This window comes from Callospermophilus lateralis, chromosome 13, assembly GCF_048772815.1.
Source record: "Callospermophilus lateralis isolate mCalLat2 chromosome 13, mCalLat2.hap1, whole genome shotgun sequence".
Taxonomy (NCBI): Eukaryota; Metazoa; Chordata; class Mammalia; order Rodentia; family Sciuridae; genus Callospermophilus; species Callospermophilus lateralis.
In genome coordinates this window covers 48893544-48916040 of record NC_135317.1, presented here as the reverse complement: position 1 = coordinate 48916040, position 22497 = coordinate 48893544, and the positions used below count along the sequence as shown (strand labels likewise).

The following is a 22497-nucleotide window of genomic DNA, read 5'->3' as shown; positions in this document are numbered from 1 at the left end:
GGTTCTTCTTTATGAAAACTCAAAACTGCTCATTTTCCTTCTAAATAAAGTGAATATGGCTTAGTACTGGTTATTAACCAGGTATGATGGCACCCCTCCAGGGAACTTTGGCACCATCTAGAGGTCTTTTTGGTTGTCTCACTGAGAGTGGGATGCTCCTGGCATTTAGTAGGTAGAGATCAAGGATGCTGCTGGATATCCCACAGTGCACAGGTTGGCTATCTATGACAAAGAACTATCTGACTTAAAATATTAGTTGTGCTGATCTTTTTAAAAAAAAATATTTATTTATTTATTTTTAGTTTTCAGCGGATACAACATCTTTGTTTGTATGTGGTGCTGAGGATCGAACCCGGGCTGCACGCATGCCAGGCGAGCGCACTACCGCTTAAGCCACATCCCCAGCCCAGTTGTGCTGATCTTGTCTAAAGTATATTTTTGTTCATTATTCCAAGTAAGTGTAATAAAAACAGGATCAAATTGTGAATCTACCTGATAAGCCTTCAAATCTCACTTCTTCCTTGCACCAGTTGTATGAGCTTAGGTATGAAGTTGACAAGGACTTCAAGTCTTCATCTGTGAAGTAGCGGGGATTAAATCATGGTTTTGTTTGTTAAAGCTTCGTCCCAGGGTTTCATAAACTGACTTCTAGACCACTCACCTATAATCGAATCAAGCCTTTATTGAAGCACACCGGTGGCAGCTGACCAGAACATAAAGCTGTTCCCCTGATCAGCCCTGAACAATTGCAAGGGCACTCCTTATAAGCCTGAAAACCACAAAAGGGATGTTCAGGGGGTCTAGCCAATGCAAGCAAGCCAGGTTACAGAAGCAGGACAGTGCAGTCAAGCGGAGGGAAGCCTAACCAATCACAGTTAGCCCAGTCACCCCAGTTACAGAAACAGAGCCCCGTTACCCTAGTTACAGAAACAATGTCCCATTAGGTAGTTCCATGTTCTTAAAGGTTTCTATAGCAAAAGGAAAAGAACATCTTGCCTCAGTCATGACTCTTCTACTTGGCATGGTTGTTTTACAGGATGAAGTCATAAAACAAAATGGAGTCACCTTTGCTCCTACTATCACAGTTTTGCAGTATTTTATGAAGGCATGGATTAGCCAATGCAGTTGGTCTTGCGCAGAGAAATCCCTCCCTAAGTAGCCACTGGATATATGAAGAAAGCTTATACTGAATGCATTTTAGAATAATATGCTTGTACTATCATCAATTACCCAGAAAGCATTGCTTGATTGTTTCTGCACTCTCAAGGAAAAGGAATTTGAGAAAACAAATAAAGCATACATTTTCCAGAGCAAAAATTTTTTTCAAACTAGTGATTTTCTTTATTTAGAATTTCTCATAAACCGTACAATAGTAATCATGGTTACATGGGGGTAGTGGTTAGGGAATGGAGCACAATGGCATGTAGTAAAATTTTGCAAATCCAAATCAAACAAGATTGACTCAGAAAAATTGTATCAATGAATCTAATTTTGGTGTTAAAGATATGCACAAATAAAGTTTTTTTTTTCATCTAAATTGCTAAATGCTAAGCAATTATATCACTTGAAACAACCAAAACCAACAAAATTTATTAAACAACAAATCCAGAAAACTTGAACAATGCTAGAGAAAAATATGACTATAATAGATTATGTTCATGCTATTTGATGGGCAGTAAAGGAAATTTCAAAGCCAATATGCCTACCTACTATTTTGCATATACAAAAATTTTTACCTTCCACAATGACTTTAGAACCAAAAGACCAAAAAAAGACATATGTTGAACTTTCCTGTACACAGAACTAGTCTAGAAACATCTCATAGAATTAACATTCCCAAAACACACTTTGGAAAACTAATTTTGTTGTATAAAGTCAACACTCAAATTGAACATTCACTATTGATTTTAAGTGGCACCAGGCTGAAATTATAATATGATTAAATTTCAAATAATAATTTGTATTCCAATTTCAAAAAGTTAAAATTGTATACTGTAAAGATGTATTTACTAGAATTATAAAATATTATCTCAAATTATATTTATTATACTCAAAGGAAAGTCATAGCACAGATTTGAGAGAGAAGAAAAAATTGTCAAAAGATATGCTACACATTCAAGACATTCCTATAATAAAAAGCTCATCTCTAATAATTTTAATCCAACCAAAGAAAATAAGGAAACAACAGTACTCATAAGAGTTTATTTTATCTAGAGCCATAATCTAAAAATTTCCAATTTAATTTTTTCTTCTACAATTCCTACTCCTAGATCCTATTATAACACTCTTCTTAAATCACAGCTCTAATCATATTGTCCCCATAATCAAATACTTGAAACAGCTTCTCATTGTACATTCAGTTAAGTCTGACTCCTTAAAAATAGCATTTAACATAATCCACAACCAGGCACCAATCAACATCCAAAATGGATCATATTCTTCAGTTCACTTTGACCCACTCTGCTTTTCAACAAAAATTTCTGAGAATCTAACATGATTTAGGCACCATGCTAGGTTGTAAAATACTCTCTTTTGAAGCCAGGTAGAGTAAAGCACACCTGTACTCCCCCATACTCAGGAAAATGAGGCAGGAGGATTGCAAATTTCAGGCCAACCTGGGCAACTTAGTGAGACCCTGTCTCAGAATAAAAACTAAAAGAGCTGGAGATGTATCTCAGTGTTAGAGCACAGTATTGGTTCGATCTCCAATACTGTGCAAAACAAAAAACCCTTTTATTTCATTGGCTCTCAAAGTTTAGCTACCCTCAGTCTCTAGAGGGTGCATCAAAACAGATTGCAGGACCCCATTCCCAGAGTTTCTGATTCAACTGGAATTGCTTTACACTTCTAGCAAGTTCTCAGCTTTGCACTGCATTTGTGCGTGCACACTCTGAGCTACTCTGGGTACACCAGACCCTTCATGTTGCCCAATAAAAACAGATCTCAAATTCCTGAGTGTCCAGACCTCTGTGCCGTTCTCCATGTGCTCACTCTGATTTCAAGCACCCTTTCTCTCCCATATTGCTGAAACTCTGGCTAAAATCCTTCCTCAACAAAATCCCAGCAAAAACAAATTCTTAAGTAAAACACATATTCAAAATTTAATATGAATATTAAAACAGCAATGTTTAGCAAAAACATAAAGCTATCTCATAAATTATAAACATGTATCAATTTTACTAGTTTTGTTCTAAGTAAAATTTTTATTCTGATTTTTACCATGAAAGAAACCCTTTTCAGACTAAGAAATTTAAAATAAATTAGGATACAACTTTAAATCACACAAATAGATAACAACTTCAATAGGTATATGACCTCACTTTACAGGACAAAAAAGAAAAGGGTCATGGAATAATATGATTCCCTGGTGTTATAACCTAACATTTTTTAAAAGCAATGTTTTGTTGTTGATGTTCATGGTGCTGGGGGTTGAACCTAGGGCCTCATGAGTGCCAGGCATGCACTCTACGCTGCACTACACATTAGATATGGAAAATGACAAACCCCAAAATAGTGTGGCCCAGGAAGAGAAAGCGAGGATTAAGCAACACATTGAGAACATTTATCTTTTCGCAATACAAATACAAGAAAAGCCCTGGGGAAGAGATATCCATCAAGCTTGGAATGACAGTCTCTGGGAAGAGGCCAAAGCATTGATCTTTCTTCAAAAAATCCTTTTCCAGACCCTTCATCTGGCCCAATAAAGACAAATTCCAGATACTGGTCGCTGACCCCAGACCCTTCATCTTGCCCAGTAAAAACAGATCTCAAATTCCTGAGTGTCCAGACCTCATTAGTTAAATCACACCCTCACTAATTAAATCACCTTAGTATATCACATATAAGCACAGACTCCCCCTTTGGCTGGTGGCTCATTTTCCACCAGGAAAGTGGGTTCATCAGACGTGTGATTTTGTCTCTGAATAAAGGCTGTGCTTACCTGTGAAGTTTGCACCCAGATCCATCCTATTGTGCTAACAGTTTGTTTTCCTGACTGGGAAACAGGAGAAAGGTAATATTTTGTCCTTCCCCATGCCCCCAAATCCCATTCCCTCTCCCCACAGAGTTAAATGACTAATGAGGCCAGGAAACTGACCATTGACTGTCTGGCAATTCCATGGCTTTCTGAAAGTCAAGGGTCCCCCCAGCCACCACTCATATGAGATACAGCTGAATCCCCAAACTGACTATGCCTCCCCTGACCCTGTAGAACATGGTCCCTTCATGCCCTCTGCAGTCCATTTTAGCTGAGCAAATGCTGGCTTTGTTTGGGAGAAATTTGAATGGGACAGAGGAGGGCTTAAGGCAACTGAAGACAGGTGGCCAAGGCCACTCTATGGTATTTCATGAAGGTCTTACATCTCAAATCTGGCCCTGACAGCCCCCAGGGGTACTAACGACCACCTGCTATATTCTTGGGGCTTTATGCCACGTGGAAGATGCAAGGATTTGTATCAGATCCTTTATTGGCATTGAAGCTGTCCTGTTTCTACTCTCTCTCCTCCCCAATCTTTCCTTCCCTTCACACCCAGCAAAACTCACGGACCAGAGACCTCTTTGTCATTTTCTTCTTGCATCTAATGCTGGCATTTAAATTCTCCAGAGAGTTAAAACTCCGTTTATGCAGCCTCCAGCAGATAGCTAGCAGGACCCCAGGAGTCCCCTACCACTGAGATTGGAGTAAAGATGTTCCCCCAGTCCCCATGGGAAAAGTCCAGTCTGGTGACTGGCACACCTGTGAGAAAAGAGTTCAGAGGATGCTTTGCTCTTAGTGGTCAATTCCACAAAGCTTTCCAAATGTGGGAGTTACCCAATCAGTTCCCAGAGACACCCTCTTGGTGTCTTTTTCTTTTTCTTTCTTTCTTTTTTTTTTTTTTTTTTTTTTTAAGATTTTAAGGCCCTCTACTCCCAAACTGACATCAAAATTAAAAGCCTCATTAGGCACAGCACTCAAATTTGGCAACAGTACAAATTAGATAGCCAGTGTCCATGGCCCAAGTATGGAACTCATGATAAAGAAAGTCTCCAGGCTTTCGAAATATTTAATACAGAATGGCAAGTGGTCTGAGGTTCCCTACCTCCAACTTTCCCTCTTTCCTTCACACAATTACTAACTACTATATCCTAGACCTTCATACTCCTGCTGATATTCTCTTTCTCCTGTCCAATTTATCTGTTCCAGGTACCCATAAAAAAACTTAGAGAAGGGCCCCAAGCTTCCCAGAGGCACTGCTTTCAGGACCTTTAAGAATAGGGAACATGAGGCCAAACCAGAAAAGAAAAGCATCTTAAAACTAAATATCAGCTCCTAGCCTCAGCCATCCATAGCTCTTAAAAAAGCCACTGCTGCTTGTGGCTGCACCAGACCCTGCAATGTACCTCCTGGGCCCTGTTTCTGATGTGGGTGGACTGGACATTGGGCAAAAGTTTGTCACAACTCAAGGATCCCTGTCAAGCCATGTCCTAAATGTGGGAAATGGGGACACTGGAAGATGGATTGTCCCCAGAGGAAAACACCCTTTCCCTTGGTGCAGCCAGCTTCCCAAGTCCCATAAACTGAATTGCTGGCCCAAAGGACCCAAATTCCACTGCCCTTGACACTTCAGATAATGTATCTGAGGAGCCTCAGGTTATAGGGATGGTGAATGACCAAGCAGCAGGCAAATAATCCCCTTCTGAAGAGATTTTAAGGGCACAACTAGCTGGTTAATGTCCTCCCCTAATTTAAAATAATTATCAAAAGGTTAATTAGTATCCTCCATTCTGAGTGCGGTCCCAGCTTCAAGTCATGTAAAAAGGAGCCTTATTTCAAGCCCTTCCCCTCAGCTTACCTATGGAGCAAAAAATTTAACCTGTTTGTCACGGAGAGGGATAAATAACCCTAATAGCTCAATAGTCAACGGCAAGTCTCAATAAGAAGCTTGATGTTTTATAATTTTCTGTATCTAAACCTGGCCTGATTACCAATGGGGAAAAAAGTGTTAAAAAGCCCCAGGCAGCAATTTCCCTGGCCAGACCACACTGAAGCTTGTATTGGAATGTGGCTCAGTAGGAGACTGCTCTGAGACTGAAGGAAAAAAAAATGTCAGTTTAACTTCTCCCTGACTGTGGCACAGGGAGAAAACATGATTTCAGGGTTCTCTCTCTCTCTCTCATGCTGCTTTATTAAAATAATTAACAGCCATTTCATTTTTCCCCCTAGGATTCTTTTTTTTTAAATTCTGTTTTTTAGTTCATGATTCTGATCTAGCATGCCTAGGTTAATGTGTATTTCTGATCAGACCTATTTTATCCAACCATAAAGATTTTTTATACTCTCCTCTCTTCAGAGGCCAATTTGCAAAGATTAGCTCTCAATCTAATAGGTTTTTACAAAGCGATAAGAGTTTTATTTCTTTGTTCTGTGCATGTGTACACCAGTGTATTGTCCAGTCTGCATGTGTTTGTATATTAAAATTGTTTTATAGCTCATAAATTAAAATTTCAAAAATATGGAACCAAGTACTTTTAATTCATATGATTTAGAAGGTTCAATTTAAATTGGGTAAAAAAATGAGATAAAGGTGTCTTTAAAGTTACTAATTCAATTTTTCCAGGTGGTCAAAAATCTAATAAAATGTTAATGTATAAATCCATTGTTTCTACAACATGGAAGAGGTGAATGCTGTTCAGTACACTTGTCTCACACTTTGGTTGTTATAGTTCATAAGTAAATTAGATTTGTCCTATACAGGATTAATCATGATTTTTTTGTTGTTGTTGCAGACATCTGATCAACTTACAAAGTTAAAATGCTAACTGTCACAATATAATAAGTACTCTTAACTTCTTGAATTCCATGGGGTGATATACTTGAACATTATTTATGTTTTTATGAATTGGTAAACAAACAGATATGATTCTAGGTACAAAGGGTCCAAAAGTTTCATCTGTGTTTCAATTAGAGTAGTGTAAATAACATAAAGTATTTATTCTATTTAAAATGAAGTAATTTGTCTAAATTCAAAAATTTCATAAGGTTTATTTCAGAATGTAAACAAAAAGGAGGGGTCAACAGATATGAAAGAGAAATTAGAAGGTTATAAGTATGGACATATATTTAGTAGAAGGAAGAAAAAAAATGTTTCCAGGTAAGAAAGTCTTTTTGTGTTGAAATAAGCAACAGGTGCATCTAAATGATAAGAAGGTCTGTGTAGTTAAAGGGCAAATTTCAACAAATTCGTGTGTCACTAAGTTGGTTATATGTATGTGGAACAATCTGGCAAAGCTATTTAAGGTTTTTTCCCCTATGGTCAAATACTAATTTGCTAGTATAAAACCAAGGTTTAATCTATATGTTAACCTGACAAGGATTTCTTAAAATATTAACTTATTCTTAACATTGTGTCTGATAAGTTTTATTCTTTAAAGCAACTAGTCTTAAAGTAATTAGGATCTATACAACACTTGTTACACAGCAACAACTGTTATTTTTGAGAATTACATTACCTTACAGAATCTAAATTTTCCTTTAAAAGCTAAACTTAATTAATATAAAAACATCAGTATAGCATACTAAGTATGTTCATATCTTCCAGGTATACAAGTCTTTAAAGCAGGGGGTTTAAAAGAACATTTTTAACTAGCTGATTCTCTCCAAACTAAAGTTGTCTGTATGGTAATTTTAGACTTATAAAAAGATAAAATTTAATTGAGGTTTTATTTATATCACTTAATTTTCTGTAACCGAACCTAAAATCCTACGTAACTTTTCACATTGGGAAAGAAATGTAAATGTATTTCTAAAAGATAATGAGAGCTGTTTAAAGGTTATATTGTGAAATATAAAAGCACTTTGCCAATTTTCTACACAAAAGGAAAGTTAAAATCTCTCTCAGCCTTTCTTTGATTCATGTTTTAGATGTAATGTCATATTGTGTTAACTAACATTCATACAGACTCAGGAAACAATCTATGTAAACTTTGTTAAATGATATTTAAGAAAGAGGCAAAGCTTCAGAACTAGAACACTTTGTCAAGAGCCCTGCCTTAACTGAGATAAGGCTCTGCCTCCCACCTTATTACATGTTAAAATGGCTCCAAAATAGGCCAGACTTTAGCTCACTTTTAGTTATATTCAAAAGATTTGTGTTTGCTGTAAAGATTACTGTGATCTCAAACAGGGGATATAATTTATAACTCAGCCAAAATTCAAGATTGCTATTTCACAACTTAAATGTTTTTACTCTTGTTAATTTCATTTTGCATTTTCCTTGTAAACTCTGTAACTGTTGCCTGTTAATGTTTTGTGGAGGTACTGCTTCAAGAACAAACAACCTGGGTTAATTTGAGCTAACAAGTCATCACCCACAGACAGGATATAAGGCTGACTTGCAATACTAATACGAGACCCCAGTTAAATAAAAGGGGTAAATGACTGTAAGGTTATAAACATTGATGTTAAAACCCAGTACTCTTACTTTTAGACTGGTGAGACTGTCTTGCTGGATGTTTAAGACCAAGGCTTAAAGATTAAGGCTAAAACAATATTTGGCTCCTGCCCTCTGAGTCAGCCTGAAGCCAGGGAATGAGAGAACTTCCCTAAAGAGATCTGCAACTCTGGGCCCCATGACCTCTGAGTCAGGGAGATTAAAAAACCACTGGAGAACAGAAAGTCCAGGGCACCTGTTGCAAAGACGAGGGTCCCTGGAGAAGGAAGACATCCCTGTTGCTTCTAAAGGAAGCCACCTCATCCAAGGAGACCCTAACCCATCCTAACAAGCAGATGGCACTAAAAGAGCGAAGAAGCTGCTCTCAAGTTCTCCAAGAGTAACCCTTGTGGGAACTCAGCTGACTCTTAACAACACATAGGAACAAGGTCAATTTGACCAGCTTGATCTTGAAAACCTAGCAAAAATAGTTAAACCCAAACTACAGGCATACCTGGGCATTTAAAAAGAAAAACAATTTGTTCTTTTAAATAGAACTTAGATGTCCATTTGTGTCAACCCCACAGCCCTGATGCCCCCCCAAATTATGAGGTTTTTTTACTTTGCAAGACTCATTTATCTCTGCCTACCAAAATTAAACTGGCCTTTGCACCTTAATCTTCCTTAATCCTCAAATTGACAATTTACTTCACAACCAAGGCCTACCCATTCCAATGACAGCACACAGCAGACATAGGGGAGCCCCCCCCAAATTATTACCTTACTCATAGGGCTAACCATCAACCAGGATTGGCACAGGAGCAACAGGATTAGGAACCTCTATTCACTATAAAAATAATCAGCACAGGTTATTGCAGATATCCAACAGGTCACTGATTTGGTACTGATTTTACAGAAATCAACTGGACTCCCTGGCATCTGTCATCCTACAAAACTGTTCAGGAAAGAATGCTGTTTCTATGTAAACCAATCAGGAGTGGTAGAAGACAAGGTTAAATGGCTCCAAGACTACCTGGAATATGGAAAATTGATCTGACTCAGGAGCCTTTTTGAATATGGAATGGTGAATTTCAATATAATAAGTTTAAAAAGTTGCCCATCTTAATATTTCATTTCATAAGGAATTCCATCTCACAGCATGTGTATTAAATCCCTATGTTTTATTATCTGGGCCCATTTAAATACAATATAATGCCTCACAAAATATTTATTATGTTAGATGTAAAAACTGTATGTTTCTGTACTGTGTCAGTCGAACCATATGTCAGAGCCCCAAACAAACTGTTATGATTCTCAAAAGTCCACTAGCTACTTGGCTCCCTGTAAAATTAAAAGAACCATGGCAGGAAAACCCTTTAGTAGCATTCACAAAAGAGTTGCTTTGATATTTAAAGCACTGGGCCTGGGCTAAATGACTAATTGGCTGGTTAACAGCTGGTGTAGTTTTGGCTGGCATCATTATCTCTGCCTCCATGGCAGCAGTGGTCTTACCCCAAGAGGCTCAACAACGTGTTACCTTCAGCAATTCCATAAGAATTACACTGAAACTGGGCAGCCTCAAGATCATATTGACCAGGAAATTCTGAGTGAGGTCCAGTAACTAAAAGATTATATTATTTAATAGGGTAGGAAAACAAGTACAAGATTTGTTGTGGGCTCAGAGACTCCAATGTCATTATAATATTACCCACTTTTTTGTTACTCGAGTTCCATATAATGACACTGAGATTCAACGGAAAAGTATATACAATCACCTAATGGGACTTGATCCTTTTCATACTGCTTCTTTAGATGTGTGAAAATTATAATCTCAGGTTCTAACCATGGTAAATGTCAAAACAACTACTTTTGATAGTGAAGAGATTTGGGGCAGTTTAGCTGAAGGAATTTCTTCCCTTAACCCTTTTATGTACTTGTTCTCCACTGGGTTATTGGCTATAACTATGTTGTTAATTGTATCTCTGTTTTTGTCTTGTGTAGTCTATTAAGAAGGATGGAGACAAATAAATCATCAGGAAAGTCTGGTTCTAAGGTTAATCATGACTGCTATGCTCCAAAGGAACCAGACCTCTTAAATCATAGAAAGAGCACCCTAAATCTGTTTGGGCCTTAATTAAGAATAATAGGGTCCTCAGCTATATCACATGCCCAAATCATTTTCCTAACACTAACAAATTAGTTAGTCTTCACCTTTCATGCTAAAAATATTCTCCTAACACTAGTAAGCTAACTAGTCTTCATTTTATATGCTGCAATTGTTTCCCTAACCTAGCAAACCAGTTAATCTTCATGTATTATTATAATATCTCCCTATTTTCAGTTTTACAGTTTCTTAATAGTTGATCAGCTTAGCCACAACTACTAGGAAATGTCTCAAAACATCTCTCCTCCCACTACTTATTGCCTGATCTTCTGGGGTCACATAAAGAATATTGACATTGCTCACTATGGCCTCAAAACTTTGCCCCACACACCTCCCTCTACATCCCCTCCATATTCACTTCCAGGACTCTAAAAGGAGCCCCCCCCCCCCCAAATCTCCCCCTTCCAGCAGGAAGTAGCCAAAGATTTCTCTCTCCTTCTCAATTCATTTTTCCTTTCCAGAGTCTGGAATATTAGATATGGAAAATGACAAACCCCAAAATAGTGTGACCAGAGAAGAGAAAGTGGGGAAAGAAAACAATACATTGATAATATTAACCCTTTTGCAATACATTCTTTTCCAGTGACAAGAAAAGGCCTGAGGAAGAGATATCCGTCAAGCTAGGAATGACAGTCTCTGGGAAGAGGCCAAAGCATTGATCCTCAAACGAATCCTGTTCCAGACCCTCCATCTGGGCCAATAAAGATGAATCCCAGATACTGATGACCCCAGACTTTTCATCCCATCCAGTAAAAACAGACCTCAAATTCCTGAGTGCCCAAACTGACAGCCGCATTAATTAAGTCACCTCTCAGTGTAACCCATATAAGCACAGACCCCCCTTTGGCTGGTGACTCACTTTCCACCAGGAAAGTGGGTCCGATGTGTGAGAATATTTTAGCAGATTTTTACTTCTGTAGAATAAATTGAGGAAGGCACACAAAGAAAAACTCAGTAATGGTCCTTGATCTGGCATAGCTTTGTTACTTCAAGAAATTCATGGAGTTCTCCTCGGACCTCAGTTTCATTACCTCTGAATTGACAAGGGGGAGAAAGTGTTTTCCAAGTATCTTCCATCTCTAAAACCAGAGACTTACTCTTTCAAAAGATAAAAATATTTTTAAAAAGTCACACAGATAATTTATTATTATTATTATTATTATTATTATTATTAGTTGTATTTGGTGGTACTGGGAGCAAACCCAGGCCCCTGCACATGTAGATAAGTGCTCTGCCACTGAGCTGCAACACCAGCCCCACAGAGAAGCTTCTTTTAATTAAGTCAGTATAGCTTCTAAACTGACAGAATTTGAGATCTTTAACTACAGCTTTCAAAGTTCTAATTAAAAATGTTGGAGTTGAAACTTTGGAAGAATATTTGTTTGTGTACATAATTGTATATATTTTAATGATTAAAATAAAACACTGTCTACAAGGTCAGAAATTGAATGTTGTAGAGAATAAATTGGGAGAAAGTATGAAAAAATATGATCAATCAGTCAGTTTTAATATTTAAGAAGAAAATCAAATAATTTAAAAATTATGCCAAGAAAAGAAAATCATGTCAAGAAGTTTTTTATAATTGAGATTAACAACATTTTCAACATCTATTTGATTTCAGGATATTCCCAAAGTAATTTTGGACAGAATTAAAATCAACAATTGCAAGATTGAAAAAAATCTTAGAGACTATTATAGCCAGGTAGATCATGCCCAGAGCAAATTGCTTTCAGCTTCTTCATGTCAATTTTTGCCCTTAGCAGCTCTTCTCCAGAGCTGCCTTCTTTCCCATCCATTCCTCTTCTGCTGAACATATAATCCAAAATTGATTTCTCTAAAATTGTCTGATGTCCTTCTTTCAAGGACATTTGCAGACCTGAGGATTATACCTTAATAGTGACCAACAGTGCTCTCTACTTTCATGAAGAAGAAAAATCATCTCTCCTTGGAGTGGAAAATGGAGACAATGTCATTCTTGAACCAATAGAAGAAAGTGATGGTGACAAGGATTTTTCCATAACATGTATTTAAAAAAATATATATTTATTTTTTAGCTTTAGGTGGACACAATACATGCCAGGTGAGCGTGCTACTACTTGAGCCATATCCCCAGCCCCATATCAGATATTAATTCATGTTTTTTCTTTGTTTTATAACAATGCTGTGTTGAAAATATAAAGCCCTCTTGTTGTACCTTCCTGGAATAGTGGCAAGGCAGTGCTCCAACATTACCTGTAGAGAGCTGATACCAGCTTGTGCTAGTTTATCCAAGCTTGCACCAAATGAGGTGGATCTAGTGTTGCATCACAGATATTTCAAAACAATATTTTCTGCTATAATTACTCCCATCATTAACTTCCTTAGTGCTTCCTTCAGCAGGCAAAAGATTTCAGTTGCATACTCCAGAATCATCCTGTGACTGGAGAAAGGCAGTATTTGCAGCACCCTCAAATAATTTTATATCTGGATTCAGTTCTGTAATCTCTTCATTCAAATTTGGATTGCTTCTTCATAGTGGCATGAATTTTGTTTTTTTCAAGGAATTACTCTGTAAGCAACTTGGTACTGCAGGTGGTCTCATTTTCAGCAGTACTGACAGGCTGTCGCAGCTCCCCAAGCCCACACATCCAGGGAGACAGGACCATAGCACCAGCCACAATCTGACAGAAACTGTTCCCCCGGAAACAGCACCCAGGCCAGCTGTACCCCTCCTGCAAGGCCCTGTTACCCAACCACTGGGAGGAGCAACACAAATTTCTAATTAATGGTGTTTGAGAAGTCCTTGGCCTACACTGTTTGTCTTAACTAAGGCCTTTAATTGGAGCAACCACATTTTTCAAAACAAAATTCTCACAAGGATCAGAGAAGATATTTTGAGGACTGCCATCCTGGCTGGTGTGAGATGAAATCTCAGTGTAGTTTTGATTAGCATTTCACTAATTGCTAAGCTGTTGAACATTTTTTTTTCATATATTGTTGGCCATTTGTATTTCTTCTTTTGAGAAGTGTCTGTTTAATTCATTTGCTCATTTATTAATTGGGCTATTTAGTTTTTTTTGAGTTCTTTATATATTCTAGATATTAATTCTTTTCCAGATGAATAACTAAAAAAAATTTTCTACCATTCTGTAGGTTCTGTTTTCATATTCTTATCCAATTATTTATTATCTATATTTACTGTCTTTTTTGTCCCCTGATTTCAGTCCCCACTTTGAGATCTTGACTCTAACTTCTAGCAGATGATAAAGATGATGACTGTTCTGGCTTCTTCAAGCTGAGAGGGGGCAATGTGGGATGGGGCAAACAGTTTGAGTTTCCCTCTTAGGAATGTTTTGGGTCAGTCAAGGGGTCCGTGAAAATTCTTGTTTGGAAAGAACAGGTTGTGAAGTCATCTGGAGGTGGGTACTTCTATGAGAAAAACAAAAAAGACATATGAGTACTGCAATAAGATTAATACAAAATAAATGTTGCATCACCTGTAACATGTCAATGAATATCATGAAGATGATAGAAAACATTACTCTCTCACCAGGAGTGTCAAGAGCTGAGATGTTGTGAGGACAGGGCCTTTTGGGGGATCCATTTCTCTTAACTTGTGAGTGGTCATGTTTCTATATGCCAATTCTAGTACTACGTATACCACACACAGGTATGTAGAAATATACATAAAACAGAAGGGAAACAAAAGTTTGATAGCTTTCACTGGGTATAGAAGACAGAAAAAGAGATTATACAATGTCTAAAATCCCTTAGAAATAAAATAGAGCCTATTACAGTTTTTTTACATGATGACATAAACATAGGGGGAGGACCTGTGCTTTGGGGAATATTAAGAGTTAAGTATGTCAGCCGTGGAGCACACTGAACCCAAAGGTTCAGGTGGCCACTTGTCCTGCATAGGAGTTGGGTTCACTTCCTCCATCACTACCGCTAAATTCCAAACAAAACAAGACTGATGGAAAAATATTCATTTAAGTGTGTAGAACCAAAGGTAAATTCATCAGGAAAACTGAGCTCAAAATACAGAACATTTTCCTAAAAAATGAAATGACTATGATTATTCTAATAAAGGAACATATTGAACATCCGACCCTTCTGGTCTGAAGTCTCCCCCTTTCTGCAGAATCCCACAGTACAAGAAAATTTTATAGTGGTTTGTATTTATAAGTGACACCTTTTATCCCCCCATTGGACTTAAACCAATTTGGGAAATTGCTCATGCAAATCTAGCTGAAATATCATGTTACAATTTGTTTCCCTTGGGGCGTCTCTCCCCATCTTCCAACTGGTATTTGGGTAAGACTTGAGTACAGAAAATTATTAGGCATTTCTTCCCAGGGATTGAGGGGCAAGGAATCCCAGTGCTTCTGCCAAATGGTATTACCCATCTGAAGATGAGGGGGAATATGGCATCTCTCACTCCCCTGTGGACCTCAAACCATTGTTGCTCATCCCTTGAATCTTGTTGCTTGGATTAGTTGCTCTTATCAATGTAACATAAATCTTGTGATTCTCAAAACATGAGTGACCGTGGATTGAGGCCTGCTGATTGGATTAGTCACTCTTACAAATGCAAAGTACCTAAAACTTCCTGTGATCCTCAAAATGTGAGCGACCACATGTTGAGGCCTGCTGGTTAGATTAGTCACAGTTATCGATGCAAAGTATTCAGTGTTTCCTTTATCTCCTCTGATTCTCAAAATGTGAGTGATCACATATTGAGGCCTGACTAGGATATGGGATGGTTGGATTGGTTACCCTTACCAATGCATGACCCTAAATCCATTTGCTTTGTGTGATCTCCCTCATAAAGGAGATAGCCTGTTTTTTGTTTTTTTTTTCTGTACTATTTATCCTCAATTCTGGAGGTACTACAGCCAGGGTTTTTTGTCCTAGAGGAATTTGGGGGTTTTTTAAAATCATTTTTTATTTTGAGAATTTCAAAGCAGTAATTTTATTTAGCTAGACTGAATACATTTTTGGAGTAGGGGTTTGGACAAAGAAACTAAAATATGAATGGGGAAAAAAGAATAGTTCTTGTTAACACAATAAAATATGAAGAACAGAAAGCATTTTCAAGAATCCCCAAGTGAGTATTTCATTTTTTAAAAATTTACATTTTATTTATTTACTTTTATTTGTTGTAATTAGTTATACATGACAGTAGAATGAATTTTGACACATCATACATGAATGGAGTACTGCTCATTCTTCTGGTTGTACATGATGTTAAGTTACACAAGTCATGTAATCACATATGCACAGAGGATCATAATATCTGATTCATTCTACTATTATTCCTACATCCACACTCTCCCCTCCTTTTCCTCTCCTCTGTATGATCCAAAGTAACTCTATTCTTCCCTACCCTCTTCCTTATTATGAATTAACATCTGCATATGAGAGAAAATATTCAGCCTTTCGTTCTTCGGGATTGGCTTATTTTGCTTAACATGATTTTCTCCAGCTCCATTCATTCACCAGAAGATGCCACAATTTTATTCTTCTTTCAGTCTGAGCAATATTCCAGACTTTATCTATTCATCTGTTGAGTAGCACCTAGGGTGGTTCCACAGTTTAGCTATTGTGCATTGAATTGCAATAAACATTGATGTGGCTGCATCACTGTAGTATGCTGATTTTAAGTCCTTTGGTATAAACCTAGGAGTGGGATAGCTGGGTCAAATGATGGTTCCATTCCAAGTTTTCTCAGGAATATACATACTGCTTTCCATGGTGGTTGCACCAATTGGGCCAAGTCAATCTGAAATCTTGGTCCCACCATTGGGCCAAGTCAATCTGAAATTGAAAGGAAGAAGCAGACACTTGAACTAATCTGTAGGTTTGTGTCCTCTGGTGAGAAGCTGAGCAAAGCTTGACAAACATTCCTAAGTCAGAGATGAAGGGGATTGAGCCTGTCATTCGTGCCTTCAGATGGATGGCTGCTTGATCCACTTTTTATAGGCTGAGAGGTGCCTGATATTTATGATTGAGAGAGATGTTTCTAAAGGAAGTATAGAACTCTGGAAAAAAGAATAGTTTTAGTTAACACAATAAAATATGAAGAACAGAAAGCATTTTCAAGGATTCCCCAAGTGAGTATTTCATTTTTGTTAGTTTTGTTGATCCATTTCATTCACCTTTTTGAAAATGCCCAATATTGAGCACCAAAAGATGAAACTGGAGTTTTGATATGAAACTAAATTCACTGCTTCTTACTGGCAGGTGGGGTCTGCACAAGCTTCAGGCCTCTGCACCCAAGAAGTGCTGCAGCTCTTAATGGTGGGCCATGCTCTCCAGTTTTGCAACAAACTCCAGCAGCATCTCATCATCAATTTCTTCTTCTTTCTGAATTCATGTCTTTTGAATTCAAAGAATAAAATCTACAGACCAGGATGAGTGAGTGTAAGAGTAGGATTTATTGAAGAACAGAAGCAGAAGTCTTGTAGTACAAGAGGGGATTGTATAGCAGATTTTTCTTTTCCTTCCAAGTGTGCTAATGTAAGAGTTTATTTAGCATTTAGTTTAACTGTAATTGTTCCACACTTAGGCTTATAAGGGTCTAGAAATGAACTAATGGTATTGGCCCAAATATATGCTAATTAGGGATTGGAAACATACTAAAGCTATTGGTCAATTCTTTTTTTGTAGATTATTTTTACATATCATTTTCTATATGTTTATAAATTATAACCTTCGTATACCAGCTGCCCAATGATTTAATCCTATTAGTAAAAAACACTTTAGACTCCAGAAAATAATTTAAAATGTCTTGTTTTAGTCCAGCAGAAAAATGTCCAAAGAAAAGAATATTCTTAATGCATCCCCAAAATTCTCTTTTGAAAACTTATTTATTCAGTTCCTTATTGTTAATAGTTATTGGTCAATTCTTGAGTCCCAACTTTCATTCAAGTCTGCGCAACTTCCATTTTGTCTTGCATTTCAGGAAGGTTGGGGGAGGTTGAGGTTGATGGATGGGGCTTCAGTGCTACTCAGAGTGGGCTTCTGCTTCCTGCATGCCACTGTGTTGCAGGCTGTATTTCTGTGGTGTGATGGGTTGACTTACCCTGACATGGCACTGGCCTGCTGCCCTTCAGGCCTGCCACATGTACATGGTAGGCACCACATGGCCATGGTCAGTGCTGACCACCCATGCTCCAACCCACCCAGGCTGCCAGGTAGCCACTCCACTGTTCTGCTGCCCCTTCTCAGCAGGGACCAGTAGGCCTACCTTACAGCTGGTACCCTGCCTTCAAAGCTGGAAGTACTGTGTGCAAGGGCCAAAGTTGTGTTTTCCTTGCAATCTAATCCATTGGTGATGCTTTCAAGTGAATTTTTAATTGGATTCATTCTATCTTTCATTCCTGAGAGTTTTGATTTCTTTATTTTTAATATTTCTTTCTTTCTTTATTGAAATGGTCTTTTATTTCCTGCATTTGTTTGAATTCAATCCTTAGATATTCTTTTAATTCATTGAACATTTGAATTTTTTAAATCTTTCTCTGGAATTTCATCCAACTTCTTATCAGTGGGATTATTTGTTGGGGGATTGGCATTGGCCAGTGCCATGTCAGGGCAAGTGACACTTTGGTGCAGATTTGTTTGCCTGTTTCTACATGTTTTTAGGGGACTTGGACTTTTGTATCAATTGAGATGGATTCCCCTTCTTCTTTTATGTGTGTAGTTCATTTTTATTCCAGGATTTTTCTCTTTTTTGACATATGAGTGAATGTAATTGGTGGTACCTGAACTTCCCCTCTGTTTGACCTGCTGAAGGCCTGGTGGTGGTTTGGGTGTTGTGATTTCTTGAATTCTACAAATTGAAATAACATTAAGGCTGGGGTTGGGCTAGATCATGTGTGGGGTGAGATTCACTGCTGAGCATGACTTGAATTTCTTGGCAGCAGAATCTCTTCCTTGAGTTCCCCTTCTTGGAGGGATTGGGGAGCCAGAAATAGCATACATGTCAGTAACAGATGAACTGACTTAAGACAAATATCCAGGGTGTGATTCAAAATCTGTAACACTCATTTCCACCTATATAAAAATATTGATGCCAGCATTTACATCCATACTAACAATAAAAAACTGAATTAGATCAGGCATTCTAATGCAGGTGTCTACTATTTCATCCACTCTACTAAAAATCAACAATAATGGGGTAGAAGTTGCATAAACTCTAAATCTATTGTTTTTTGAATTATAGTTTCTTAAGTAAGGAGAAAACAGAGTGGGAAGGTGAGAGAAGAATTGAAATATTTACAAAAGTACCCAGAGGAGAAGGGAGTATGTATGTAACACATTTCAGCCTTAAAAAAGAAGGAACAAGAAAACATAGTAATAAAAATGAAACAAAGGAAGTTAGAACAGTAAAAGTTGGTTGTTATTGGGGGATAAGAGTGAATATATGAGTTAAGAGGGAGAAGAATTTAGTTATGAACAAATCACCAACTCCAAGTTCAAAACAAATTGAATCCATTTCTAAGTGAACTGTTTATGTCAAATCAAGACTAAATAATAAACAAGACTAGAAGAAAGCCATTACTATGAAAGCAAAATCATATGAATTTACATATTTTTTTCAAACGTATCCATAGAGTGAAAAAGACACACACACACATACACACCACATATATCCACTAAAAATCAGGGATAACTGAAAAAAGTAAGAAGTAGTATAATACAATGACATGATATTGATAAATTTTTATGAATTTAACATTAGAATAAGTAAGGATGAAAGAGACAAAAACCTGGGAGTATGGAAAAAATAAGAAAAAAATATTACTAAGAAATAAAAGGCTTATTTCTACTGAAGTGCTCAAAACTTTGGGCAAAGATGGGTTTTAATTATTTTTTAAAAATTTATTTATTTATATATGACAGCAGAATGCATTACAATTCTTATTTCACATATAGAGGACAATTTTTTATAAATCTGGTTGTATACACAATATATTCACACCAATTCGTGTCTTCATACCTGTACTTTGGATAATAATGTCCATCACATTCCACCATCATTAATAACCCCATGCCCCCTCCCTTCCCCTCCAACCCCTCTACCCATCTAGAGTTTGTCTATTCCTCCCACACTCCTGCTCCCTCTTCCACTGTGAGTTAGCCTCTTTATATCAAAGAAAACATTTGGCATTTGGTTTTGGGGGTAAGCTAACTCTACTTAGCATTATCTTCTCTAATTCCATCAATTTACCTGCAAATGCCATGAATTTATTCTCTTTTATTGATGAGTAATATTCCATTGTGTATATATATATATACATATATATATATATATATATATATATATATATATATATATATGTATATATCACAGTTTTTTTTATCCATTCATCTATTGAAGGGTGTCTAGGTTGGCTCTACAGTTTAGCTATTGTGAATTATGCTGCTATAAACATTGATGTGGCTGTGTCCCTATAGTATGCTGTTTTTAAGTCCTTTGGATATAGGCCAAGGAGAGAGATAGCTGGGTCAAATGGTGGTTTCATTCCCAATTTTTCAAGAAATCTCTATACTGCTTTCCATATTTGCTGCACCAATTTACAGACCTATCAGCAATGTGTAAGTGTACCTTTCCCCCCACATTTGAATTTCTCTAATTGCTAGTGATGATGAATATTTTTTATGTATTTGTTGATTCATTGTATATCATCTTCTGAGAAGTGTCTCTTCAGGTCCTTGGCCCATTTATTGGTTGGGTTATTTGTTTTTTCTGTGTTTAGCTTTTTGAGTTCTTTATATATCCTAGAGATTAGTGCTCTATCTGATGTGTGAGGAGTAAAGATTTGCTTCCAAGATGTAGGCTCTCTATTCAAACCTCACAGATGGTTTCTTTTGCTGAGAAGAAACTTTTTAGTTTGAGTCCATCTCATTTATTGATCCTTGATTTTAATTCTTGCACCACAGGAGTCTTATTAAGGAAGTTGGGGCCTAATCCTACATGATGGAGATTAGGACCTACTTTTTCTTCTACTAGACATAGGGTCTCTGGTTTTATTTCTAAGTTCTTGATCCATTTTGAGTTGAGTTTTGTGTATGGTAAGAGACAGGGGTTTAATTTCATTTTGTTGCATATGAATTTCCAGTTTTCAATGCATGTTCTTGGCACCTTTATCTAATATAAGATAATTGTAATTTTGTGGGTTAGCCTCTGTGTCCTCTATTCTGTACCATTGGTTTACCAGTCTGTTTTGGTGCCAACACCATGCTATTTTTGTTACTATTGCTCTGAAGTATAGTTTAAGGTCTGATATTTAGTGATGCCACCTGCTTCACTCTTCCTGCTAAGGATTGCTTTAGCTATTCTGAGTCTCTTATTTTTCCAGATGAATTTCATGATTGCTTTTTCTATTTCTATGAGGAATGTCATTGCAATTTGGATCAGAATTGCATTAAATCTGTATAGTGCCTTTGGAAGTATGGTCATTTTGATAACATTAATTCTGCATATCTAAGAGCAAGGTATATCTTTCCATCTTCTAAGGTCTTCTCTGATTTCTTTCTTTAGGGTTCTGTAATTTTCATTATATAGATCTTTCACCTCTTTCATTGATTCCCAAGTGTTTTATTTTTTTTTGAGACTCTTGTAAATGGTGTAGTTTTCCTCGTTTCCCTTTCTGAGGATTTGTCACTAACATACAGAAATGCCTTTGATTTATGAGTTTTGATTTTATATCCTTCTACTTTGCTGAATTAATTTACTAGTTCTAGAAGTTTTCTGGTGGAACTTTTAAGGTCTTCTAGGTATAGGATCATCTCATCAGCAAATAGTGCCAATTTGAGTTCTTCTTTTCCTATGTGTATCCCTTTGATTTCTTTCGTCTGTTTAATTGCTCTAGCCAGTGTTTCAAGAACTATGTTAAATAGAATTGGTGAAAAAGGGCATTTCTGTCTTGTTCCAGTTTTTAGAGAGAATGCCTTCAATTTTTTTTTCCATTTAGAATGATTTTGGCCTGGGGCCTAGCATAGATAGACTTTATGATGTTGAGATATATTCCTGTTATCCCTAGTTTCTCTAGTGTTTTGAACATAAAGGGATGTTGTATTTTGTCAAATGCTTTTTCTGCATCTATTGAGATGATCATATGATTCTTATATTTTGAGTCTATTGATGTGATGAATTACATTTATTGATTTCTGTATGTTGAACCAATCTTGCATCCCTGGGATGAATCCCACTTGATCATGGTGCACAATCTTTTTGATACGTTTTTGTATTCAATTCGCTGGAATTTTATTGAGAATTTTTGCATCTATGTCCATTAGAGATATTGGTCTAAAGTTTTCTTTTCTTTCTTTCTTTCTTTTTTTTTTTTTTTTGATGTGTCTTTGCCTGGTTTTGGAATCAGAGTAATATTGGCCTCATAGAATGAGTTTTGAAGTGCAGTCTCTTTTTCTATTTCCTGAAATTAATTGGAAAGTTTTGGTATTAGTTCTTCTTTAAAGGTTTGTAGAATTTGGCTGTGTATCCTCCCCCTTTTGTTTAATTTAAATAACAAGTATGTGGCTTAGGGACTGTGCCCGTTTTAGTTTGTCCAATACTACATATGGTCCTTACCCGTCATTGGATGGTCTGACCTCAAATCGTCAGCTTCTTGTCTTAGGTTGGTACCATTGTAATTGGATCTTACCCATCTTTGACTACCGGCCCAACACACTCAGCCATACTTGTGGATAACGACCATAGTGGTTTTTACACAAACACAATAAATAATCTGCTACAAGCAGAAGGGGAGGATACAAAATGCCACCAAGCCAATTGATGGCTCCAAGTAAGAAGCTCATGGAAAAATTGTACCACAGATGACACCATCAGCAAAGATATCCTGGTACTACCACAATTCGTTGCATCAACAGATAGTTCACAATGCATATAAGTAACACATAGTCCAGGTAAATCACAGT

General features: G+C 37.0%; 1 pseudogene; it reads right to left on the bottom strand.

Annotated features, from left to right (window-relative positions):
- Positions 1-12800: 12800 nt before the first annotated feature.
- Positions 12801-13153, bottom strand: LOC143412241 (DNA repair and recombination protein RAD54B pseudogene; annotated as a pseudogene).
- Positions 13154-22497: the final 9344 nt, after the last annotated feature.